A 27,823-nucleotide genomic window follows, 5' to 3' on the forward strand; every position below is an offset into this window, starting at 1 on the left:
TCTCAGTTTGTAGGGAATATGCTGGCTATTTATGTCGAACAGTTCGAAAAAGTCTGAACGGACCAGTGAACGATTACTTTCGTCGTCCAAAATTGCATACATGTTGACTGCTTTTTCGCGCAGACCTTGGTAATACACTCGGACTAGACAGATTTTAGAGCACGATCTGCCTGTTTGCCCTGGACCACACACTTGGGTGCATTGTGAGGTTACTGTGGTGTCAGTGGCAGGTTGTTCCTCCTCCCCGCCATCGTTTGCTGGTGGAGTGGGCCTGGTGGAAGTAGTGACTTGAGGTGGGCCAAGGTGCATCGCAGTGTCATGTCGTGTGCTGTCACATTCTGTGCACTTAACAAGGGCTGTACAGTCTTTTGCTAAATGGCTGCTAGAGGTGCAACATTTGAAACAAAAGCCATTTTCTTTAAGAATAGTTCTCCTCTCCTCAATGCTTTTTGCTCTGAATGCTCTACATTTCCTTAAAGGATGTGCTTTGTTATGAATAGGACAATTTTTTTCGAGTCCATTGCTTTTCTTTGCTAGTGACTTTATATGCGAGTTTGCTGGCATGCTTGCAACTGTTTCAATCTCCTTCTTATGAACAGATACTTTATATGCATTATTTCGTTCGTGTGTTCTCTCAGTGGTGCGTGTAAATGCAAAACTTGGATCGTTTCGCCTACGTGCTTCATCACAGATGAAGCTGGTAAAAAAATCAAATGAAGGAAAGAGTCCTTTGTTTTCTTCCTTAAACTTTGAGCCAACTGAGAGCCATTTATCTTGCAACCCATAAGGGAGTTTTTCTATTATGGGCCCAATGCCTCTGGCAGTGTCCAGGTATGACAAGCCTGTCAAATATCCTTCTTCCTTTGCACCTTGAAGCTCCATTAGTAAATCACCTAGGTCTCTTAACTTTGTGTAATCTTTTGCAGATATTGTAGGGAACTCATCAAGTCTTTTGAACAGCGACCTTTCCGTCACTTCAGGTGCAGCATAACAATCCTGGAGCCGTGCCCAGGCCTTTTCCAAAGCGATGTTGGGATAACTAGCATGTACTGAACGTATTCTCTGAACATGTTTTTTAGACTCTGGTCCGAGCCACTTAACCAATAAATCCAACATTTCAGTTGCAGTTAGTCCAATGTTTAAAGTAGCATTGTCAAAAGATGACCGCCATGCCCTATAACCTTCGGGCATGTCATCAAATTGGTAGAGACTTGTACTCACCAAATCGCGGCGAGCCAAATAATGAGCAAGATGTTCTGTTTCTTGTCCTATGCTGTTGGGTGTGGCAGCTCCAGGAGGGATAAATGATTGTGCTGCAGCATTTAAGCATTTTTGCGATGGGGCTTGCCATGTGACAAAACTCTCATTAGGTAACACTTGACCAGGGGCTGTCGTGATGGCTGCTTCTTGATGCTGACTTTGCTGTGACTTAAGCTCCACTTGAGTTTGCACATATTCCTGAGTTCTTTTTGCAACATCCTTTTGCAAGTGTTCATGTGTGATAGAGTCCGGCTTTCCTGCTTGCAGTCCCTCAGCAGCTTCCAAGGCTTCAGCTTGGGCAATGGCTGCAGCAGCCTCCCTCTGTAACGCTAGGGCACCAAGCTTAGCTTCTAACTTGGCTTTTCCTAATTCTAGCTCTGCACTTTCGACTTTAAGTTTTGCTTCCGCTTCAGCGAATGAGGCTCGTGCCTTGGCTGCTTCCGCTTCTGCTCGTGCTTGAATTGCTGCACTGGATGCCAAAGAACGAGAGCTTTTCGTGCTTCTTGTGTGCACTGACGATGCGTTGTCAGGTATTTCCATTTTCTTTTATGGTGTGCGTTCACTTAAAGAACTCCAAATGATTCCGCTTTTTCACTGTACTGTCCTCGCGAAGACGTGGGTGAGCATAGTCTACGCTAGACAGCGAGCTAAACTCTTGAATGATGCAAGACGTCCTTTGGTTGTTTTTCACCTTTAATTGGAAATCTTGACACCGTTGCAAGAGTGAAACTAAAAATAAACACAAATGAACCCATCAGGCACGTTGCTCAGTATCATATGCATTTGAAAACAATACAAAACAAATTAGCTGCCAATTCAACAGCAACTCACTAGCACAGAACCAAAAGCCCCCAAATGTTAAGCCCAGATTCATACAAACAACAATATGGCATGTTACTTACAAGCGTTGCCTCTATTGGAGCAAAAAACTTCAGCTAGATCGCAGCTGCACTCGACGCGATCTCTCCTTCCTCCTCAACTACGCAATCTATATTCCCCTCCCACACATAGTTTAGCCATCACTACTTCCTGCTTTACGGTACGTCCGTCAAAATAAAAGCATGCCTTTCAAAATAAAGGTCGTCATAAAGAAATAAGATAAACCTTGCCTGAAAGGCAGAACAATATATATATATATATATATATATATATATATATATATATGCTTTTCTTCACTTTCATCTAAAATTTTATGTATTTTTTTTTCTTCGATGCGGTGAGTTTACCAAAACACTCCATCCATCTGCTCCTGGTCCGGCCCCTCTGTCAAATTTTAGAACCCATTGTTGCCCGCCAATCAAAAAGTTTGCCCACCCCTGCTCTACAACTATTGACGCAGGGAAACTGAATACAAATGCACATCCATTTTTATTTTGCTGCTGTTGTTGTTGTTGTTTTTTGCCCAGAATTTTGCAAACTTTGTAGAATTTTCCGTTACACTTCTGTGACGAAGCAGCTCCGTCAATAAGGACTGGGAAACATAGCCACGGTGCCGCAGGTGTGCACTGTGCGCACACATTACATTTCCATGCTAATTCCTTCATTTCTACCCCGTTTAATACACACACCGGGCACCACATCAGTACCACGTCATTTGTTTTGAAGCATACATTGACTGACCCCCACACACGCGCGCTCACCTGTTATGAGACGCTGCAGACGACGGACACGACACAACGCACTATCAAGTAAGTGCAAACAGGGGCACCGTCCCCATTGCTTCAATACGCTTTTTTCGCTCGTTTTAGTGGTCAGGTAACTGAAAGTTATTTTGTTCAATACATGAACATGTTATTTTATTCCTGGTTAATGATCAATTTGGAACCATAATTATTTGAATTTATAGTAGGAACTAAATGTGAATAAAATGACTGCGCTAAAATAAAAGTAAACAAATGACTAATTGTGTCAGTTGATGCCCAAGGGGAGGGGCTTAGAAAATATATAAGAGGTTTTTGTGAAAGGTTGAGGGGAGAGGTTGATGAGGCGAAGTTTATATGAGAGTACAAAATAACTATGAGCAACAAAAAACAAGGACTTGACTTAACGGAAAAAAGTGAGAGTACAATGCACCGACAAGAACTGAAAGTAAACAGCGAAGTAAATACAAACAAATTAACGAGACAACGAGGAGCACCTGGACAGGACATAAAGGGCTGGAAGGATCTGATTAGTTAACATTGGGGCTTGGGTAGACGAACACAGGTGGAGACAATGAACATGATGAGACACACCAAACACAAGGTAAAAAAAAAAATCAAACTAGTGATGGGCAAATGAAGCTTTTATGAAGCGCTGAACCATTTGAAGCGATCGGTTCAAAATGGTTTGAAGCTTCAAAGCTTCAGTGATAATGCCATCTGGTGGCGAAAAACCATAACTGTTGTTTGTAATTTATATCCATCCATCCATCTTCTGTACCGCTTCTCCTCACTAGGGTCGCGGCGGATGCTGGAGCCTATCCCAGCTATCTTCGGGCAGTAGGCGGGGGACACCCTGAACTGGTTGCCAGCCAATTGCAGGGCACACAGAGACGAACAACCATCCGCGCTCACACTCATACCTAGGGGCAATTTAGAGTGTTCAATCGGCCTGCCATGCATGTTTTTGGACTGCGGGAGGAAACCGGAGTACCCGGAAGAAACCCACGCAAGCACGGGGAGAACATGCAAACTCCACACAGGATGGCCGGAGCCGGGATCGCACCCACGTCCGATGCTGTCTCTCACTGTGAGTCCATCGTGCTAACCAGTCGGCCACCGTGCCGCCTTGTAATTTATATAAATTGAAATAATTATTGTGAGCGTAGAGGTCACCGCGCACACCCTGTTGGGGAGACAGTCAGAGGGTTTACTAGAGTTCATTTAGAGAATGAAACGAAACAGTTATTGCTTCGGACGTCACAGGTCACATGTTTTTCTCCAGACTGAACGGAGCGTCGGAACAATGTTCCGAGGCAATTTTATTTCCGGGTTTGAAGCAAACGCCGGAGCTTTGGTTTCAGAGAGCCCATCGCTACATGAAACTAAATACTAAACATGACATTTTGTAAATATATACATATTTTTGTAAAATACTATTTTTGACTTTTTGCTGTTTTACTTTTTACATTTTTCTTCCTGGTAAATCTTCACTGCACTTTGGGAGGTTTGCAAAATAAACTACACTGGTGCATAAATTCCGGCTAAGCCATTGATTTGGGAGGAGGTCAAAGAGAAACCCGCGGCACCTTCAAAATTGTGCTAACTTTGAAGTTTGTGTCGTGTGAAAAAAGTGCAAGGGGTGTGAATACTTTTTTACGACACTAGACTGCTGAAATCCATACACTCTTCATTCTATGTGCTCAAGAGCCATCTAATCGTTCTCTGGAACACTATTACTCTCTAGGATGGCAGGTGTGTTGCAGTCTATCACAGCTGACTTTGGGCAGGAACCGGGACACTCCCTGAACTGGAAATTGCAGGACACATACAGACAAACAACTGCCGTTTTACCTTTACAATAGGGGTAAAAAAAGCAAGCACAACTTCAATAAATATGAAAAGATAAATCCCCCTGCACATCAAGCTGTCCTCTTCTTCATTTTGGGCTGTCTAAAGGCTTGAATTTGTCCTGCTAACCTGCCTTTGTGTCTCAGCGTGAAATATGTGATGCTGCTGCGTGAGCTGAAGGGCTGAGCTGTGCGTCTCAGTGGGCAGAGCCTCAACCTCTGTAGGCACAGAGCTGCAATCAAAGGTCTCTGCGAGTGGCCGCTCGAAATCCGTCTGACTGATGGCACAGCGCGGACTAACTGAAGCTTGCGGCCAGCTAGACTGACTGCTCAAACACACACACCAAAAGCACACACGACATATTTACTTGCATATTTCATGTCGTGTAGCACCAACTCTTAGACCTTCGATGAGTGAAACTTGGGCTCTTGTGACAAGTAAAAAAAAAAAAAACTGGGACATATCTGTCTGCCAGTGCTATGAAGTTTTTAATTTTCCCCTTTGACTTATGCTGTATATTCATTCATAAAGCATTTAACACTTTTTTATTTCTGTGCCTTCATCTTATTTGTAAAAAAAAAAAAATGAGCAAAAGGACTTTTTTTACAGTTCCATGCGTTAATTCAATTCATTTTTCCTACAGACACAAAAGGATTCCCTAACGCCTGTTTGGGTAGATGGAAAATTGGGGCATGAGGTTCATCCGCAGTGTAAAGGGAGGTTTTAGGAAAAAGAGGGTCTAGGGGGTTTTAGAGCTGCTGCAGACATGCAACATCTGCGTGTGGTGGTTGCGATGGTGGGGGTTGGGGTTAAGCTCTCATTGCTCTACATCCCATTTCCACTGGAATGGCTGGTGTGAAGAAGAGAGGAGGTACAGGAGATAAGGTGAGAGGGGGCTTGACCCCAGTGCAATCGTTTCTGTGCACAAAAGCAAAACCCAAGCAAATCCACAAACAAACAAAAGACTGCAGTTCATACTCTGTACAGACAATCTTGGTCTGACAGTCACTCTTGTCTTGTCTTCTTAAATAGATCTTCTCACTGGTGAAAAAAAAAAGGAAGAGAAAAGTTTTCTTGGATGCCCAACAACAAAAATACATAATGAACTGCATATAAATGTGTGTTATTGTTTCTGTTGCAAATAAATGCACAAAAAACTACCATATACAGTATATTATTTTAAACGATTCAATGGTAATTTTGACAGTATCAACCAACGGGAAAATTGTGCCCCTCTTCTTAAATTTGTAACTAACCGTGTAAAATAAAGGACCAAAAATACAATTCAATGAATATGCATACTTAAGTTGGCCCAGGATCAACAATAAATGTTACATTTCTAATAAGGAAAAACTGCGCTACAGCAATATTCCATGACATCAATTTTACCAGTTCACTTTTAAAGCATGCTGTGACCTTGGTTGGTTTTAATTGACTTAAAGGGGACGTCAACCCCGAAAATTTCTTCTCAAGAATATGTTCTTGTCAAAAATGGCATTCCAATTAATATTATCAGCAGTGAAAGCCACCCGTCATTGTACATTGGGCGGCCGTGTATTATAGAGATTCAAGATTATAACAACCAAACACAGGGCAGCAGATTGGCTGTGAATTGGCTTCTTGTCAGGGTCTAGATTTCAATCTGGTGAACATGCATCAAAAAGCAGTAGAAGCTCCAGGGAAACTATACAAAAAATATGCAATCATTTATTCATGACATATTTGCGACTAAAGCACAGCATCTTTGCCGGCGGGCCAGCTATGATTATGATGATGATGAAAGCTGGAATACCACATTTTATGCAACGTGCTATTAAATGAAACAAAGGATTTGTCATTTTGGCTTGATGTTTTCTTTATCTGTGAATAATAATACAACACTGGAGCCAAAGATATGTGGGCAATCCAACACTGGTCTCAGATGACATTATTGAAATTGGAAATAAATCTGGTACTGAAAATGGCATATTCTGGTGTCAAGGTCTTATGTGCTGTGATAAAACTGTTGTGCATTGTTGCATCAAAATCAAAAGCTGCAGAAGCAAATGATTAAGTGTAGGGATGGGTGTGATAAGTAAAGGATTCATATCTGGAAAGGCTCAGGAGAATAAACTGTTTGGCCATTCGGGTGAAATGACCACTTCATAGAAGCGTTTTAAAGAACCAACAAAGCCACTGTTGACAAGAAGCCAAGTACAATCGATCCTTCATCAGACCTGAATGCTGCGGCAACATGGTATGAACTGTTGACTCTCCAAATAAACCCACCGTTGACAAGAAGGCATTATACTGTCACCCATCCATCCATCCATTATCTGTACAGCTTCTCCTCACTAGGATCACGGGGGGTGCTGGAGCCTATCCCAGCTGTCTTCGGGCAGTAGGTGGGGTACACCCTGAACTGGTTGCCAGCCAATCACAGGGCACACATAGACAAACAACCATCCACACTCCAATTCATACCTAGGGGCAATTTAGAGTGTCCAATCAACCTACTATGTATGTTTTTGGAATGTGGGAGGAAATCAGAGTACCCAGAGAAAACCCACGCAGACACAGGGAGAACATGCAAACTATACCGTCACCCATCAAATCGAAATACAGCTAAATTAGCTGCGTGTCCAAAAATCTCTCATCATCCACCTGACAGCTGCAAGACCACTTTGTCTAAAGTACAGGATTATAAATCTAAATGTACTGTACTGTAAACAAGTCAAAACCATGTAAGCACCAACAGCAAGACACATTTGCATCGCCTCCGCAGCCAAATATCCTCTTACTCTGAGAGGGAGTCAAAGGTAGACTGCAGAAAGCTAGACTACGGTTGAATGAGACAAATATTGTGTTTGTGTGTGTTCATGCGATGGCGGACTCTTTCATCATGTTCTAACTCAACAACACTTTGGTGACCAAATCATTACTCAACAACTCCTTCAGCACCTTCATTTCCTGCAAGTGACGACTCGTAAAGGATTGTATTATGTTAGTGGAATTAGCTTAAGCATTTACGTGACAGAGTGTCAATCATTAACAGGTTTATATTTGCTGCAGGCGTTAAGCATTTATTAAACAAAAAACATTTCTCAAACGAAATAAGTAGCGTGCACAGTAATGACAAATTATTGTATATTATATTCATATATTACTTAGTTCAAATGTGTTGAATTCTGTACACTGTTCATGAACTACACTCCACAATTGCACCACACACAAACTGCATATGTAAGTGACAACACTTCACACTTTTCTACACTTGTAAAGCACGTCTGACACATACACATGAGAGCCAAAGACAAAACAAAATTGACACAAGGTTGGCACAACGTGGATCACAAAGGCCCAATCGCGGCACCCACACAGTGCAATACAATACAATACAATTTTAATTTTATTTATATAACGCATTTCACAACAGCTGGAGCTGTAACAAAGCGCTTTCTGTATGCCGTCATATAAATTAGCAAGTAATTAGAATAGACACAACAATTTGAGATCTGACCACAAACACACACACCCACAGACAAGTTTGCAAAGACGGGCACCATGGGCCTTGGGATAAGCCACAGGACCCGAAGGGAGCCTTGGACCCATGAGACGGAGGACAAGGAGAAAGAATGATTTCAACCGACATTAGATATGATTGAAAAAAATGTTTCTAGTGAGAGGGACCCTATATAAATGTGAGGGCTGCATTTTAGGATCACCATTTTTCTGTCTGCATTCATCTTTGATCTGGGTTCGCACAAGGACAGGAAAAGTAGCCCAGATATCTGACTTGTACGATTTCCTGAACTCCAGAGAATGTAAGAGACTATCGGAACAAATTTGGATCACTGTTGAGTCTTAACTATGAAAACGAACACGCATTGAGTACATTTAGTCAATTAAGGCTTTATTCCCCAGTAATTACATTTGCTTGGTAACGAAATTCCAACACAAGCTATGGCTTTGTCCAATGTCATTTCGTTTCAATAGCCCGATTCAGTCGGGTTGTGTCTGTTATTACTTTTTGCATGTGGCCTTCTATGGATAGTGACAACTCCAGTTCCAGAAAGATCCCCGTCGGTTTGTAAGATGTTGAGGTAGACTGAAGCATCCATTGAACCTGACAGTGCTGTGGAAAAGAGATGATAGGGTCGGTCGATCTCATCCCTCACACCACAGTCACATCTTAATTGAATTCAACTTTGCTCCATCCATCACACTCCCGTTCAGGTCGCATCCCGACCCAAAATACCAGCCCTCGTAATTCCTTCATCTTTAACCCCGTCTGTCATGCTGGGACCACAGAGGCTGAGCTTGGGGATGAATATCCGCAAGATAGTGACAAAAGATAGCTATCTGTCGCTTATGTGTCAGCCCTGTGACTGACCAGCTATATTTTCAGAGTGTATTGTGGCTCTCACCCCATGTCAGCCAAATCGGCAAGAGCTGTCGGCAGACCAACATAGGATGAATGCTGTACATAGTGGGTCATGGATTCATCGATTCCCATATATAAAGCCCATATACTTTATAAATTGCCGCGCATGTACGGTATATTAATTTAAGGCATTGGATACAGTTTAGCTTATTAATTACTCGCACGCCGTGGCTCTAACATTTCCAATCAATTATCATGCCTTAGTTTATAATTAATGATAAGGAGCAAAATATAACTGCATTTCGGCAATATAAAATGTGAGAATACCCTGGAGGTGACTTACAGTATATCTGTGTTTTTAGAGGGCATCACACATGGTACTGTAGTTGCCTTTTTGGACGGCTAATGCAGCCCATCAGGGCAAACAATAGTGCACTGAGGGTATCAAGGTCAACACTCAAGTGTTTTGGAGAGTCCCAAACTAAAAAGCCACAAAATAATCACCATACTTCTTACATGTTCAAAGGCCCATAGTGTGTGACAGACGGACTCTAGCCAATTAGGCCCAACCTCCCATCAAGGAGTAACAATGGGCGACAAAGAGCTGGCTCTTCTGGCCGTAGCTGTGGATGAATTGAATGCAGACGGCAGCTGGCACAGAGAGACAGTCTGAAGACAGATGGATCGCGATCACATAAATTCACATATTCAAGAATAGCCACACTGCAGGATTTTTTTTAAAGAAAAACATGAAGCAAGATAAATATGTCTATTTGCCAACCACTCTAAGATGGGTATCTGAAATTAATGTTATAACCACATGTATGAAAACTTAGGGCCCACCATTTTTTTTTCAGATACTGTGTATACGTGCTTTGTTTCCACAATATAGAAATAAATAATATCTCTTAAGGGAAGATTTGCTTGGACTATTTATAGGCCTGGTTCAGGACCTGAGTTTTGATTTTAAAAGCAAATGTTGCTGTTTTTTCATCACAACAACAGTGATGACAACGATGACATCCACAACAAAGAGAAGAGCTGGCGTCTGGAAATAAAAAATGCTGAATACAACTAGGAAATTATGGGTTAAAATAGTGTTGCTTAGATTTGACAGTATATTTTTAGAAGGTGAGCAGTTCTGGAGTTTCTGTGCCATGCTCTCAAGAGCACCACAGCCAAGTGTATGAATCGGGATCTCCACGTTGGCTCACCGTATTCTTAAGCACTCAACCACGCCTGGATTTGGAAAAGAAAAGGAAGACTGTATAATGGCTTCCAACGGAAGAATTTTTCTGATGTACTCATCAATTTAAAAAAGCGAAATATGTATATATTACTTTTCATTCGTTTTTTTTACATATATAATTTTTTTTATAAGACTTGGAGCTTTGAACTGTTCAACTGCAATTGACAGTTGCTAAACAACAAATGCTTTGTGTTAAATGTGTTATTGTCCATCTCTGCAATACCTCTTCTACTAGCAGGGACTCCTACTCAGACCTCTTTCCAGGCTGTGAAAAACCTAAGTGGTGTGCTACTATCACGTTGTCTCACATAATTGGCTGTACCACAGTGCCAATCAAGCTCTAATGAAAATTGGAGCCAATTAAAAATGATTACATCACTCTCTCACTTAGCTTTCACACTTGGCAACCAAGGCATCACACTGCTCATCACAAGGCTGTTGTCTCTTTATTTATTTTTTTGTTTATCCCATCCGTGCCGTCTCGCACCATGACTTCCCCCATGCTTTAGCTCGCTTTTTTCTTCTGCTGTGGCAGCTCTTCTATTTTTTTTTTTTTTTTTGCAAGCTCTCAGTTTTGGACCTCATAATCCCTCCCTCCCCCACTCTTCTATCCTCTCCTCCCATAGCTTTTATTCTTTTTCCAACATGAATGCCCATCCCCCTCCCACTTTCTCTTGCACCCCATCCTCCTCTTGATCCCTCCCACCTGCCTTTGTAGTCCCAGTGTTGGCAATGCTGAGTTTGTGTTTGCATGTGAGCACATGTGAGTGTGTGTGTTCTGAATATAACAAAGCTCCAGTATATGATTCAATATGGGGATGATTATCTATATATATTAGGGCTGTCAAAAAAGCGTTAACTCAAGATTAATTATTTATATATATATTTTTAACGCAGTTAAATATTTTAACTCAATTAACTCAATTTATTTACTTAAGAAATAATTTGCAAACTTTGCAAAGCCAAAAACAAATACTGTGCCATATTAGGTGTACATCTTTAGCACATCATTTCAGAACAAAACACCCTGCTCAATTACCACTTTGCCTTGCAAACTAACTAATGCAATACCAGAAATGTATTAATTTTGCAAGCTTACCACAGCAAGCAAAAATTGTTCACCATTCAATGATGTATGACCTTTTTCATAACATTTGAGATGAAATCAACCATTCCAAATGTGTTATGAAAGGATGGGCAAGGACTAATACCAAGTATGAGCTGCTATCTGGACTTATTTCAAGGTATCGATACTCGTGACGCATCGGATATTTTATGATCAGGAACTAATGGCATAAATGCCCGTGTACAAACACATATTTTGTTTGAGACTTTGGTGCCTGGCCACTGGATTATTTATTTCATTTTATTTCATTATTAGAATTAATTGTGTTGTGCTCTCCATGCAAATTGTGTATTTTATGAACACATACAAAAAGATAATAGAAAATTGCCATCAATTACATATAGGAAAATGTCATACTAGGATATATAATTATTTCTTCACAATTATCTGTTACTGTATTCATTTTTTTTTTATTTTAGGTGTCAAAAGTACTAAAGGGACTTGGTATTGGTATCGGTAACTACTCAAGAGTCGATATGAAAAAAATTGGTCTCAAACATCCCTTGCCTAATGTGTGCCTCATGAAGGATGCTGTGCTGCAATCTTTGTCATCACTCTTTCTCCATCACTCTTTCTGTGCCAAGAATGATGATATATTTGCAAGCTCTGATCGTCTTCAGTGAGTGTTCCTGCACAAGCAAGGCAAAGCAGTCCATGACAACTCACTCAAAATAACATTTTAAATGACACAATACTGTATGAAGTACGACAGGCATTGGAAACCAATTTCTAAATATAAATGTATTTTTTTTAAACTGTTGAGCACCTGATCTGAATAGAAATATTTCATGCGGTAAAACTTCTTCACGGATGAGATCAAGTGCTGGACCATTTGATGGCTATCAGCAAATCAGGCTTAAGACTATTCTTGCTGCTTGGTTAGTTACTTTAGTACGTCCACCTTAAGCTGCAATGAGGCTGATAAGAGATGATTGGGTCTGATAGAAACTCATGACTTTGCTGCCGCCAGCACGATTCAAAAACCTAATTTCTCCCTGAATGATCCATGCAGATGTCACCGACACATACCCAATATTCCTAACTGATGAAGGCAAGCGAGTTCCCACAGCAGGTGGTAACACAATCCCTTATGGCAAAACAAATATATTGAAGGAATTGATATACATACGTACTACGTATTTACCCCTCACAAGGAAGAAATCTGCTACACTCCCAATTCAATCATCTAAGTGTGCATATCCACTGCACGGGCTAAAGTTCTTCCCAGGATACAATAATCATAATTGTTTAGGGAGAATTCCAGGACACCGCACATGAATTAACACATGGCTAATTCAAAACAACTCGGATAGCCAAGTATCCCTTCACACAATAGAAATCCCTCCTTACTTTGCACCCAGGCAAGGGATTCAACCAACCTTTAACATAATGTGTGTAAACTACTGTTTTTTCATGACCAGAAGGTGCATTGTATTAAAAGGAGCCGTTCAGTTTCGGGTGCATTTTCTCTATTTAACTCATGCATACGATGCACCGTATTACTGGGCGCATGCATGTTAAAACATACGTTAGCTTAAACCATTCGGTAGCATGCATGCACACAAAAACATACGTTAGCATGTTTTTAAAAAGGCAGCGAGAGCTAAACTGAGTTTGGTTGTATTTTGTTGAAGTAATGAAGTATTTAACACGACAGATTCCCTCACGTCATTGTAGGCGTCAGCCTCGGTGCCGTGCACGCCCCTCAGAAATGATGACAGCTTTTGCAAAAGCGTGAATAACATAGCAAGTAGACATTTTAGCCCAAGCGTCCACAATCCATTCACAAATTCAGAATTGTCAATGGTCAAATTAACATTCACAATTCATCCTATTTAAGACTCCTTCACAGTTTGTAAACATGTGACAGGCAAAAACAACTTGCACAAAACACCCATCAGCATTTTTCAACAACATTCTTTACACAGGAATGGATGCAAAAAGTGGTCATTTAAGAGAGTATGTAAGTAAACTCACTGTCCACAACCGTAAATGTTACTATAACAAGTTGACTAACTGACGGGACAATAATCAGTGACCCCAATGCCCTCACTTACTGGATGAACGACTTAACAAGAATGGCTGGACATTTACACCTATCTAATACAAAAAACAAACTTTTACAATAAAGATAAACTGGAGGTTTATAAATCATTAGGAGCCTATAATTATATTATACGCCAGGTGTGTAAAACTCATACACACAGTGAGCTGAAAAGTAAAACTTGAACAAAGCCGCTGGCCGGCATTAATTTTTTTTAAAAACAATATAAATGCTGATGTTTTTTAAATTATTAGTGGTTTTATTAATGCAGTTAATTTTTTAAAAACAATATAAATGCTGATTTTTTTTTCATTATTAGTGGTTTGATTAATGCAATACAATGTTTAGTTTTAAAAATTACTATTATCATTTTGAATGTTACTATTATCAGACAATGTAAAATTGTATAGTAGTCATTTGGTATAGCATCGCAGGCCAAATATAATTTCACTGTAAGCCAAATTGGGCCCGCGGGCCAGAGTTTGAGAAACAAATAGACCATTTTATGACAGTACACTTTATGTTAAATTATACCTGTGCACTGTAAACATGAGACTTGTTGAGGAACCTTACACCCCCAGTACTTACTTGTGGCGTGTCTTTCGCAACCTCTTTCACACACACCTGTCCCCCTTTAATGTCTGCATGCTGTCCTCAGTCACGTCCGCCTTCCCTCGATATAAGCAGGGTGTCGGGAAGAAATGCTCCCATTCAGTTCTGCGGGGCGCTCATCAAAATCACACATTTACAGATTTTGGAACTCGATGCACACATAAGACGTGCCACATCATAAGGCACCCCGTCCATTTTGGAGAAAATGTACGACTTTTAGTGCCCCTTATGGTCGCGAAAATATGGTACAATAAAATATCTGCCGCACAGCGGGTAATGTGACAGCTATAACACAGGGCTTCTGAAATATAATATATATGGATGTAAAATACATAAAATGAAACCATAATGTGATGAAAGCGGTAAAAACCTTTTGCAATGAACTGTATTAACTCTGTATGTTGACACCAAAAAACCATAACAATCGTGGGTTGAAACAATACTAATTTTCAATGAAAAGCTCCTTCACCTTCACAGTTTGCCAAGGTCAAAATCGCAAACAAAACACAGTTAATTTTGCCCAAATCCACTGTCTAAACTTGGCTGGAAAAAAATGAAGCAAAGATATATTTACTAACCTCGATTCCTAAACAAAACAGCAGAAAAAAAGTTCAACAAAAATGGCATCTTACCTGATTGCTTCATGCTCTCAATTACCGAAAACAGAAATAGCTCAACACAAATATAATCCACAAATAACTGAATTACAGTCCCTCTTAATGAACTTCGTAAATATATTGGTCAGTCTCTTTGTGCAGCCACAGTGCTTGGGGAGCTTCGGAGGACCTGCTTTTGATTGGGGATATAAATTAACTTGAAGCACTGTTCAGGCAGGTGACTGATCTGAGCCTTCATGTCAATGTACTGTACAGGTGTTTGGCCTTCTGCATAAGTGTGGTAAAAAAAAAAAGAAAGAAAGAAAAACTTTTGTGATTGTGTGACTTTCATAGGCGCTGCGCTGGACTGACTGAGAGCATTACATAGTGTGCTAGCACCCACAGTTGGTGAAGTTTGAGACGACAGAGCGCTGTGGCAAAATTCACAATTAAATGTTTTTTAATTGGATGGCAAAATGTTCAATAAACGTGTACATCCACTAAGTCATGGCTCCCTGCAAATATATGAGCATCATATTCAACAAAAAAAGCCCACATTTAGTTAATTGTTCACAGTAATTATGATATCATTGTCATGATCCGCGTCGGGCATGACAGGGGTTTTGTTGTTTTCGTGTGCATGCGGTTTTGTTATTGTTTTCGTCACCTCCCTGCCATGTGCACTTTGTTTTGGTTTTGTCAGCTGAGTGGGGCGTTTCCCCTCAGCACTCGTCCTCACCAGTCACGCACCTGCTCATCGTTACCCATCACACACCTGATCCCCATCTGCTCCCCTGATTACCGGACTATTTAAGCTTCCCATGCCATCAACCCAGTGTCGGATCATTATCCCGCTTGCTCCCTGTTGCTGCCTTACGGACTTTATGACTCTTGCATTGATCTCGTTCATGTTCATGTACTTGTTTTTGTTCTCGCCCTCGCTCACGTCCCTTTGTACTTCGTCCCAGTTTATGTTCTCGTCCTGACCCAGTTTTGTCACGTTTAGCTTGTCTTTGTTATTTTGCACCCTGCCACGTTTGTTTGTCCACGCCACGTTGTTTGTCCTCATCTTGATTAATTTAATAAATTCCCCTTTAAGTTACCCTTATGCCTGGCTTCCCCGCATTCTTGGGTCCACCCTCCTCCTCGCCAACCGGCGACCCTGACAGAATGATCCGACCAACTACGGACCCTGCGGGAAGCTCTCGGCGACGTCATCGTCGTCGCCGATCGGACAACCGCCCTCATCAGCCTGCCGACCAGCCCCGTACCTCGTCTGTTGCTTCCTCTGCGTCTCACGGTATTAAAATCGACGGCCTCCCTGTCATACCCCCTCACCTGATTATTGATTCCGATTATGACGATGATTTTGAGCACCAAGCCTTTTCACCCCCTCACGATTCAAGTAAGTCCGGTTACGAGTATGATTTTGAGCACCTTGCCCCTCACATTTTTTCCGATCCCGATCACGACTATGATTTTGAATATATTGCCACTCTCTTAGTCGCCCAGCGCAACGCTGAGTTATTTTTGAGCCGTCACCTTCCTCCCCCCCAACCATTTCTGTCACCTTCGTCATTTGAGTTTTTTGAGACCACCTCCCACGTTACCTCGCGTTGTTCACCACGTCCAAAGTCACGTAAGTCACGGTCCCGTCGCTCCCCTCGTCCACCGTCGCTTTCCGCACCTGATCACATTCCCCTTGCGCATCATAGCTCACGTTCACCAGCACCCATAGTCTCGGTCCCTCGCGTCTCCCGTTCCCCTGACTCCCTATGGCGGCAGGCTGATAGGGATCAGTTTCCCCGTTTCGGCTGCACCCGGCCCGGCTGCTGCGCCCGGCCCGCTGCAGCCTCCACGTCAGCTGCGCAACCCACGCCGCCTCCACGTCAGCTGCAGCAACCAACGCCGCCTCCACGTCAGCTGCAGCAACCAGCGCCGCCTCCTCGTCAGCTGCAGCCTCCAGTGCCGGCCCCTCGTCAGCTGCAGCCTCCAGTGCCGGCCCCTCGTCAGCTGCAGCCCCCAGTGCCGGCTCCTCGTCAGTTGCAGCCCCCAGTGCCGGCTCCTCGTCAGTTGCAGCCCCCAGTGCCGGCTCCTCGCCAGCTGCAGCCTCCAGTGCCGGCTCCTCGTCAGCGGAAGACCCCCGTGCCGGTTCCTCGTCCGCTGCAGCCTCCAGAGTCCCACTCTGGCTCCTCCCCAGCTGCTGAGCCCCGTTCAGGCTCCCCGCCAGCTGCTGAGCCCCGTTCAGGCTCCCCGCCAGCTGCTGAGCCCCGTCCCGGCTTCTCGTCAGCTGCTGAGCCCCGTCCCGGCTCCTCGTCAGCTGCTGAGCCCCGTCCCGGCTCCTCGTCAGCTGCTGAGCCCCGTCCCGGCTCCTCGTCAGCTGCTGAGCCCCGTCTCGGCTCCTCGTCAGCTGCTGAGCCCCGTTCCGGCGCCCTGCCGATGGCCCAAGTCCATGTGGCGGCGGTGCACGTCGTGCGTTCGCCCCAAGTCCATGTTCCGGTGGTGCGCGTCCTGCGTCCACCCCAAGTCCATGTTGCGGCGGAGCACGTTCCGCGTCCGTCCCCAGTCCATGTCCCGGCGGAGCACGTTGTGCGTCCGTCCCCAGTCCATGTCCCGGCGGAGCGCGTTGTGCGTCCGTCCCAGGTTCACGTTCAGGCGGAGCGCGTTGTGCGTCCGTCCCAGGTTCACGTTCAGGCGGAGCACGTTGTGCGTCCGTCCCAGGTTCACGTTCAGGCGGAGCACGTGGTGCGTCCGTCCCAGGTTCACGTTCAGGCGGAGCACGTTGTGCGTCCGCCCCAGGTTCACGTTCAGGCGGAGCACGTTGTGCGTCCGCCCCAGGTTCACGTTCAGGCGGAGCACGTTGTGCGTCCGCCCCAGGTTCACGTTCAGGCGGAGCACGTTGTGCGTCCGCCCCAGGTTCACGTTCCGGCGGAGCACATTGTGCGTCCGTCCCAAGCTCACGTTCCGGCGGAGCCTGTCCTGCGCCCGTTGCAAGGGCCTGCCCCGGCAGCGCTCGACGACCCACGGTCGCTCCTGGCTCCTGCCTCGGTGGTGGTGGACGACGACACGCCGCCGCCTCTCGACTCTGCCTCGGCGGCCTTCGACGATGCGCCGCCGCTTCTCGTCACGGCCTCGGCGGCGTCCGACGGTCCACCGCCGCTCCACGTTCCTGTCTCGGCGGGGCTCGAGGACCAGCCGCCGCTCCACGTTCCTGTCTCGGCGGGGCTCGAGGACCAGCCGCCGCTCCACGTTCCTGTCTCGGCGGGGCTCGAGGACCAGCCGCCGCTCCACGTTCCTGTCTCGGCGGGGCTCGAGGACCAGCCGCCGCTCCACGTTCCTGTCTCGTCGACGCTCGACGACCAGCCGCCGCGCCACGTTCCTGCCTCGGCGGGGCTCGACCACCATCCGCCGTTCCACGTTCCTGACTCGGCGGGGCTCGACGACCAGCCGTCGCTCCAATCCCCTGCCTCGGTTGCGCCCCTCGACCCGCCGCCGCTTCTCATCTCAGCCTCGGCGGCGCATTCTATGTGGCGATCTGGGCCTCCCGGACGTCCGCCTGAATGGCCACAGTCGGACTCCCTGGGTTGGCCTCCCGGACGTCCGCCCGAATGGGCACAACTGGACTCGCTGGGCTGGCCACCCGGACGGCCGCCCGAAGAGCCACGAAGGGACTTGCTGGTCTGGCCTCCCGGAAATCCGCCAGACCGGCCTCGTATCGGGGTGGTGGTCCCACCTCCCGACCCCTTCCGCCCACCCTCGTTTATGGACATGGGGTTCGTTTTGTTGATGTGTTTTTGTGGGACGTCTGGAATCCGTCCCTTGAGGGGGGGGTACTGTCATGATCCGCGTCGGGCATGACAGGGGTTTTGTTGTTTTCGTGTGCATGCGGTTTTGTTATTGTTTTCGTCACCTCCCTGCCATGTGCACTTTGTTTTGGTTTTGTCAGCTGAGTGGGGCGTTTCCCCTCAGCACTCGTCCTCACCAGTCACGCACCTGCTCATCGTTACCCATCACACACCTGATCCCCATCTGCTCCCCTGATTACCGGACTATTTAAGCTTCCCATGCCATCAACCCAGTGTCGGATCATTATCCCGCTTGCTCCCTGTTGCTGCCTTACGGACTTTATGACTCTTGCATTGATCTCGTTCATGTTCATGTACTTGTTTTTGTTCTCGCCCTCGCTCACGTCCCTTTGTACTTCGTCCCAGTTTATGTTCTCGTCCTGACCCAGTTTTGTCACGTTTAGCTTGTCTTTGTTATTTTGCACCCTGCCACGTTTGTTTGTCCACGCCATGTTGTTTGTCCTCATCTTGATTAATTTAATAAATTCCCCTTTAAGTTACCCTTATGCCTGGCTTCCCCGCATTCTTGGGTCCACCCTCCTCCTCGCCAACCGGCGACCCTGACAATCATTATAATTATTACTAATATATGATAATAATAATAAAATGGGAAAATAAAAATTAAGATATGTTAAAGATGACATTGTTATACAAATTAAAGAGTTTTGGCCCAGCACAGACCGCTGGAGGACTCCACAAGAATATAATTCTAATTTTTTTTGATTGCCTGTTTTTGGCATAGCACCCTATACTTGTATCAATATTTAACCACTATCCAACAACCCACTAAAAGCCATGTTTTTCGAGCATACCAAGTAGGAATGTATGACGTCAAAACCTTTTTCAAGATCACCAATAATATTAACAGCATTTTTTTTTTTTTGATGAAGTGCATTTGTAATTTCTTCTTTCGCTTCAACGTAACAAAGGTATATAATCGGCTGGTTAGGACGCACATGGCATATTCTGTTTAGCACTCAAATATAAAGCATAATACACTGCTGTAACTATGCGTGCCACAATCTTGGCTTTGTGCTACTGTATACTTGCTTCACCACATTGGTAAATCACAACAAACAGGACGAACTGTCATGATCCGTGTCGGTCATGTTAGTGTTTTTGTTATGTTCTTCACCTTCCTGCCATGTGCTCCTTTGTTTATTTGGTCAGCTGAGTGGGGCGTTCCCTTCAGCACTCGTTCCCCACCAGCCACGCACCTGTTCCCCGTTAGTCTCACGCACCTGATGCCCATCTGCTTCCCGGATTACTGGACTATTTAAACACCTCACTCCGACAACCCATTGTCGGTGCATTGCCCTTCATTCCCGACATCGCTGCTCCCGCTACGCCCTTCGGACTGTCACTATCGCTCCCTGATCCCGTTCATGCTCCTGTTCTCCCCCTCGCCATGGTTCCTTAGTTTTTGTCACAGTTCTTTGTTCATCGTTGGTTTTGACCAGTTTAGTCACGTTTAGTTTTCTTTTGTTATCTTGCACCCAGCCACGTTGTTTTTTCCTTATTTGAGCCACTCAATAAATTCCCTTTACGTTACACCATTCTCTGCTTCCTCGCCTTTTGGGTCCACCCCCTTCCCGCCTACCGGCGAACCCTGACACGGACAAAACACAAGGGGACCAAACTGAAAAAGTTGAACCAAACCATTTGGACGGTTTTCAAAAAAACATTCCACCAAATGTTAGTTTTCTGATTAAATGTGGACTATATTGTAATTTCATCCAAGTTCAATAAGCAGTTAAACTTTCCCAGGGCGCTATACTTAATAATGCTTCAGTTAAGCGTGTAAGACAAAAACTGCCCAAGAGGACAGTAATGCCTGATCTTGACAGGGGATGTCCAGAGTTGATGGTTGCTCCAACAAGAGTGTGTCTTTGGCATGAAGGACCGTAAATGACAAACTTAAGTTTTCATTCTTCTGAACTTGGTAGAACGGCCCACAATATGTATGCCAAAAACTGCCACAGCCAATACCTCCCCATAGTGCAGGGGTCTTCAATCCTGTTCCTCGAGGGCCGGTGTCCTGCCCGTTTTCCACCTCTCCCTGGTGCAACACACCTGAGCGATCGTTATCTAGCTTCTGCAGACCTTGCTGATTATCTGATCATTTGAATCAGCTGTGTTGCAGCAGGGAGAGATGGAAAACCTGCACACACCGGCCCTTGAGGAACAGGATTGAGGATCTCTGCCATAGTGTATTGCTGTCTTGCAAGAAGGGCAACTACGACAACTAAAACTTGGTTTTCTGACTGAGCTAATTTGTTTATTTTATTCATACAACACTCAGCCTTTTAATATACAGTGAACCCTCGGTTATCGCGGTTAATGGGGACCGAGACCACCGGCGAAAACTGAAAATCCGCGAAGTAGCGGCGCACCTTCAAAAATGCTTAAAAAAAAAAAGTGCGAAGTAGCGGCGCACCTTCAAAACTGCTTAAAAAAAAAAAAAAAAATATATATATATATATATATATATATATATATATATATATATATATATATGGGTAGAGAGAGAGAGAGTGAAATTCATGTTATAACAAAAAAAAAACAAATTATTATTAAAACTTTTTTTTTTTTTATTCCCCAGCCATTATTTTTGTATTTATTCAATTACTTCTTTTTGTATTTATTTAATTACTTCGACTTTTACCTGCTGGTACGCCGTCCGGTGTGCCCTGTGAAATGAAAGGTGGCATTCTTCATTTATTTATTTATTCATTCATAACTGACAGCCTCGCGCTCCACTCATGCCCGGGCGGAAGGTGTTCCTCTTCGGCTTAACTACCACGTACGCCGGCCGGTCTCCTCCGGAGCTCTCGCACGGTCCCGAACGAAGCGAAATGTCGCTGCGCTCGTGCCCGGGCAGAAGTTGTTCCTCTTCCGCTTAACTGCCACGCACGCCGGCCGGCCTCCTCCGGAGCTCTCGCACGGTCCCGAACGAAGCGAAAAGCGAAATGTCGCCGCGCTCGTGCCCGGGGGAACGTGCTCTTCTTCATCCACTCTCCTCTTCGCCCACGCTCTTCTTCGGCGCACGCCGGCCGTCTAACCGCTCCAGCGCCCGTCGTGCCGCTCGGCGAAACTACAATGCCCCCGAATATTTTTTAGACCCGCGAAGCACTGAACCCGCGAAAGGTGAACCGCGAAGTAGCGAGGGTTCACTGTATATATATATTTTTTTAATAAGTGATATAAAGGTAGGTTAAATCTTGCCATAAGCGGACAAAGAACTGCTTGGCAATGTGCAAGTGGTCCAGAGGCAAAAATGATTCCCACTGATATGATCGACATAAATTTCTTAAATGGTATGTGAATATGGTAAACTTTGTTCTTCCTATTGTTATCTATGATCTTTCTGTCGGATGTTTCTTGCTAATACCGTTATGCTTTTAGCGGGGAAAGGAACTTTATCCGTAAGTAGCCACTTTTTTCCCCACCACACCATGACATTGATTCACTACACAATTATTGACAAACACCACCCATCGTCAGGGTCAATTTGGCTGTAATCTCTCTGTGTCCTTTTCCGCAGAATGACTCGTTTCATGCTGAAGCATGTGAATATGTGTGGCTTCGTCAGGTGAATTTGTCCTGCAAGGAGAGGCCTGACAAAGCTGATAGACAGAGAGGCATTATTCTGGTTTAGAAGATGAAAATTGGGCTTCCTCCCAAAAATGAGTCATTCAATGCAGCGATAGTGTTAAGCTTTAGCCTCCAACAGATTGAGAGAACAAGAACAAAAGACTGGTGTAGCTGGAGACATAACAGCAATGCAAAAAGAAATGGCAAGCATGAAACCGAAGTGTCTGTGGTGAGAAGTGGGATCGCTTCATGACTAACAGGACACCCCCACAGATTGAGCAGAAGCGCTATGGAGATTTTAGCAGGGGTGACAAAGGATTAACATGTTTTAATTAAATTGATTTTTTTGGTTACATTCGCACTAAAACAGATAGAAGACACTCTAAAAACACTTTTGTTAAAAATAACACAATTTGGGGCCAAAATTGACCAATCCAAGACATGGGTCAATTTGATGGTGCTTTACGGAGTTGGTTTTGCACAGAACAACTCCAAAAATGTGGCTGTTAATACAAACAACATAAGGTGGGCCAAATTTACCCAAGTAGTGGATCGATCCATTTTTGTCCCAACATTGGGTTATTTTAACCCCAATTTAAAAATAAAACAAGGTCGAATATGTTGCTCTAAATTAAGACACATCTGCCTAAACTATACAAATTTGAAATATGACTAGGCTTTGAAAAAGCCTGAAAACATAAAGAAACATTGAGCAAGTTTCACAAATTATAAACCAAACATTTCTCAGATCTTATGCCTTTTTATCAGAGCTGAATACTTGTTCTATCTGTTCTTGGCATCTTTTGGCCATTAATGATTGGGCAAGTTTTTTTTGTCAATCCTAAGGATGTAGATCTGTGAGGCGACTCATTTCGTTGCGCAGTGGACGACTGTGATTGGCTGGCAACCATTTCAGGGTGTACTCCGCCTACTGCCCGAAGACAGCAGGGATAGGGTCCAGCACCCCCCGCGACCCTTGTGAGGAGAAGTGGTACAGATAATGGATGGATGGATGGGTTCTAATGGTTAGTCTGAATGTTGTCAATTACTTTTAAAAAGCATTAACCAAGCATATGTGTTGAAAGAACAAGATCTCCAATATCAGCGGCAGGAATGGGTTTCCTCCGCAGGGTGTCCGGGCTCTCCCTTAGAGATAGGCTGAGAAGCTCATTTGGATTGGCAACTTTTTTCACCATTCGTTTAATCGATAATATGTACAATGCAATTAAAAACAATTCCATCTTTTCAACACGTAAAGTAGAAATTACAAACTGAGCAAATGTCACTGCACGTCTTTTCACTCGCTTCTAACTGGGGATGTGAATGTGTTCAGAACTAACCGGTAAACGTGCTATCTTGTATAGTGCTTTTCTACCTTCTGTATTCAAAGCGCTTCACACTGTTACTCATCTACCTACTGATGACGCAGCATCAGGGGTAACTGGAGGTTCAGTATCTTGCTCAAGTACACTTCGACTTGGTCACAATGGCAGGGTTCGAACCCCAAACTCTGAGTTGGGAGACAACCACTCTGAGCCATGTGTCTTTGTGTTCCCTGATATTTAATAACCTGTAATTTATGATACTTTTAAACTGTGAAATCTCGCTGATTCTGTGGAAGCACTCTGTAGACAAGGGCTTGAGCTGGAAGATGTGACGACAAAAAATTTCAGGAAGCGCCTAAAGAGGTTAATAACAATTTGAAATTACTTAGGGACACTGTAAATTAGAGGCCAACCGATAAATTGCATCTTAGTGGAATAAAATGAAAACTGTACAGAATGTTTTGTACTCGTTTCTATTTAATGTAATTAAAAGGGAACCGTGCAAGTACTCCAAAAAAAAGATACCTGTCTGTGTGAAGTGTGCACATATTTCCTCCCATTCAAACGCACAGAAACACAGACACTTACATATGGCTGCAGACATGAGCTTTCATGTTGAAAATTGTGGGAGTTTTGCCACCTGCAACCTGCTGATAATGAAGCTGCATATCTCAGCCACCTAAAAGCAGCCATCTGCGCTGGGCTTTCTCTCTTGCATTTACACAGGCACAGACGAGCTGAACCACTCTTGGACATAACACACATGTACGTTCACACACACTCTCACACACACTTTACTACAGGGATCAGGGATGCTTTTTCAAATTTTCAGATGAACAAAACAGGCAGGTTATTAAAAAAAGAATGACGTCAGTCTCTCCATAATGTAGTTATTCAGAAAGGCAGCTGGTGTGTACCTTCAAAAAATAAAAAGGGAAAGAATACAGATTTCAGTCAGCACCAACAGACATACCATGTCTGTATGTATAAGCTTTCATGAGTTATGGGCACAAGTACACCAAAGAGGACAAAAATAATATAATAATACAATTTCAATTATATATTTGTTCTGTAACCTTAAATATCTTTAAATCTGTTAACAAGATTACCGTATTTTTACGGCCAAAAGACGCGCTGTATCAAAGGGCGCAACACCAGTTGAGGGTGCTATTACTGTATTTAATACTCATACTGGGTGCGCCACACTACGAGGCGCAAGCCAGCTCACGCAAGCTAACTCACGCAAGCTAGCTTGCCAGTACCCACGCGAATAAGGGATCGCTGGCAGGTGACAAATGAGAGTTGTCATGGAAACTTAAGAGATTGCTGCCAAGTCGCGGTTTCAGATCAAAACAAAAAAAACTCAGCATACAAGCAAACAATGAAACAAAAAAAATAAGATTAACACATAACATGTATCTCTCATGCCAGTCATATGCCCAAAATAAATAAAAATAACACAAAAAGATTATAGCAATGGCTTCTTGGGAGCCACGCAGCCTCAGACAATCAGATGGCTGTTTGGAGAGATGTGAGTGGTGCGCTTTGGGCAGTGTGTTTTTATTTAGTTTTTTATATTTTTGCAGTCTGTGGTCTAAACCTGTGACGTTTCTTGCTAGCAATAACATGAATGATAAGACAGACTACAACATCGTGGACAGCTGCCCTTTTGTCCAGCTTCCTCTTGCACCATCTCCAAACACCGTTTTCACATAATGTATTTGTCACAGTCAATTCGAAGCAGAGATGTCTCAGACTTTGGCCAGCAGGTTGTGCTAACATGCACTCTGAATACCCCGACGAGAAAAAAGGTCGATGGTCAAGAGAGTTGCTCAGTCCATGTAATAGGTTTGTCGCATTACAAGGCGCCTCGCTTGTTTTGGGGAAGATTTGGGACTTTAAAGTGCGCCCTGTGGTCCCAAAAATATGGTAATTGAAAGGCGATGTAATCATACCACCACTAGCAAAATTTGTGTGAGCAAGAGAAAAAGACTGACAGTTTGAAGGAAGAGCGTGATCATTGTCACTGGTTGACACGTGAAACCATGGCAATCATGTCTACTGTTGGCCAACACTTTGAAAATGAGTATCAGGCCATGGGAATGAAAATATGAAGAGGAGTCCTTTACCCCAGACAGACACTTGCTCACTCTCTCTCACACACCCACAGACACACTGAATAATTGTTCATTCACCACAGCCTCACACTATTCAGTCACTGGATACACAACATGGTTGCATTGTTCAACTGGAGAGTTGTAGCTGGGAACAGAACTTTTGCCCTTTATCAGCGATGGTGTTAAACTTGACAGAAGTGAAGCCTGATGGCCGAATTAGCTTGGATGATCTCTACCAAAGCAGTCCCAATTTGTGAGTCAAAAATAATGACGTTTTGAAAATAGGAGCTTGAATTAAATAACAAAAAAAGCGACTTGAAGAAGAATGAAATTCCACAGCAACAAATCATCATTACAAGACCAGATGACGTTTGCTTCAACAGCCTCAGAAGTCCCCTGGGTTCAGAACACACAAGCACACAAATGCACACAAGCACACGCTTTGAGCATTATGAAGGAGGTTTTAATGATATCCCGTACAGACGTCCCCTGATTGCCAGCTCAGCATTGCAGCCTTCAATACATACTACCAGTTGCCAACCTGCAGTTTGTCTCTTCTAGAGATTCCGCAGCAGCTGCCTCTCAAGTACTGCCACATTCATATTTATTTGGAGTTAACATTCTCAGCCTCGGTCAGTACACATGAATATGAGACAAAACACAAAACATTTCCACTTGAGGCTTGCTTTATGATGATGAAAAAAGATTAAACACGATAAATCAAATTAATGAGAAGGTAAATCAGAGCTTTATAGTGTGAAACCACAAAGGTTGACCAAAGTGTGGAATTTCAATTCGGTCCACTTTCAAAACAAAATTTGCCATGAAGATCAAGTATATTTAATCGAGTATGTGATACACATTCCTTTGGCCAGGTAACGGGCAATAGATTTTGTTATCTTTTTGTGTCTGCCGGATGTTGATGGGTAGGGGGTTGCTGTGTACAGTGTTTCAACGATTGAGGATTGTGTTGCGGATGACGCCATAATCTGAGTGTTTTCCAATTAAATGTGTTTTCTGGGTATACCTTATCATAACATAATCATAAACCACCATGGTTGAATTTAAAATGGTTTTATAGACTCATCGTGTTCCCGGTCGGTGCAGAGACAACTGTGAAATAATTCTGCACATTATATGTCTTTGCTTGACGTCTTCCACGGCAAACCAGAAACGTTCCCAAATAAGCAATTCCAACTTTCCTTGCTTTTTTACAAGTCGTTCCTGCGGCTCTTCTTTTTCAGTCTCAGTTTAAACTTTGTGTAGGAACGTGTGCAGTCTGACATGCAATACAGCTTGCTAGCTTTGAAAGGGTGGCGTGGCGGAGTAACTCGTTTGTGCATGCATTAAAACGACACGGAATTAGTATTACAAATCTTTTTTTTTTTTTCGATTACGCCAATTTTGTAATGGTTTAGTTCAATAATCTAAATCGTAATTGAATTTCGACGAATTACTCTGCCTTAGTGTTTGCTATTGAGTCATCCATTTCCTGAACCACTTAACCTCACTAGGGTCATAAATGTGCAAGAAAGCATTGAGGGACATCATTATCTGGCGCTGATATGTTAGTTTTAGCTGTGGTTAGACAAGTACAAGTTGCACTGAAGCTTTGGGAATCTGAGTGTGTAGTCAGATTTCTGTGATTTTTAAAAGTAACAATCCTGAACTGTTACAGATCACCCAATTTTTCTTTAAAATACACATTACAGATTGGTGTGTTTTTTTTTACGTTTAATGCTGGAACAGATTTATTAGATTTTCACTCATTTAATTGGAAAAGATGATTTGTGATTCAGGTTTTTTGAGTCACAAACACGGTCACCGAACATATCAAATTTGTACTTCACGACTGCATACATATTAGAAGTGCAACAATCGTTTGCTTATTTGGCATGTATTTATATAATTGATTTATTGTTCATCAAACCATATTAAAATTTAAGTTGTCCAATTTTTTCTGATTTCAACTTCTCTTTGTGGTGCCCCATGAAAGCTAACAGATTATATATTTTTTTTTAATCTAGAAAAAAAAAGAAAAAATATTTGTGCAGTTTCTGCATTGTTCATTTGAAATATTATCCTGTTTATACTTCAGAGAAATTAAGCAAATGCTTTTTTTTAAACAATTTTTTAATAATAATACGGTGTGCCCTATGTATGTATTAAGTACGGAAATAGCACCCGCAACGGAGACTGCA

At 43.5% G+C, this 27,823-nt stretch overlaps 1 protein-coding gene across 5 annotated transcripts in view; it reads right to left on the reverse strand.

The window, feature by feature from the left end:
- Positions 1–27,823, reverse strand: part of LOC148336015 (serine/threonine-protein kinase BRSK2-like) — a 119,144-nt gene that overhangs the window by 84,783 nt on the left and 6,538 nt on the right. The window lies entirely within an intron of this gene.

This window comes from Idiotropiscis lumnitzeri, chromosome 5, assembly GCF_059441095.1.
Source record: "Idiotropiscis lumnitzeri isolate Australia: NSW breed Sydney's pygmy pipehorse chromosome 5, RoL_Ilum_1.0, whole genome shotgun sequence".
NCBI lineage: Eukaryota > Metazoa > Chordata > Actinopteri > Syngnathiformes > Syngnathidae > Idiotropiscis > Idiotropiscis lumnitzeri.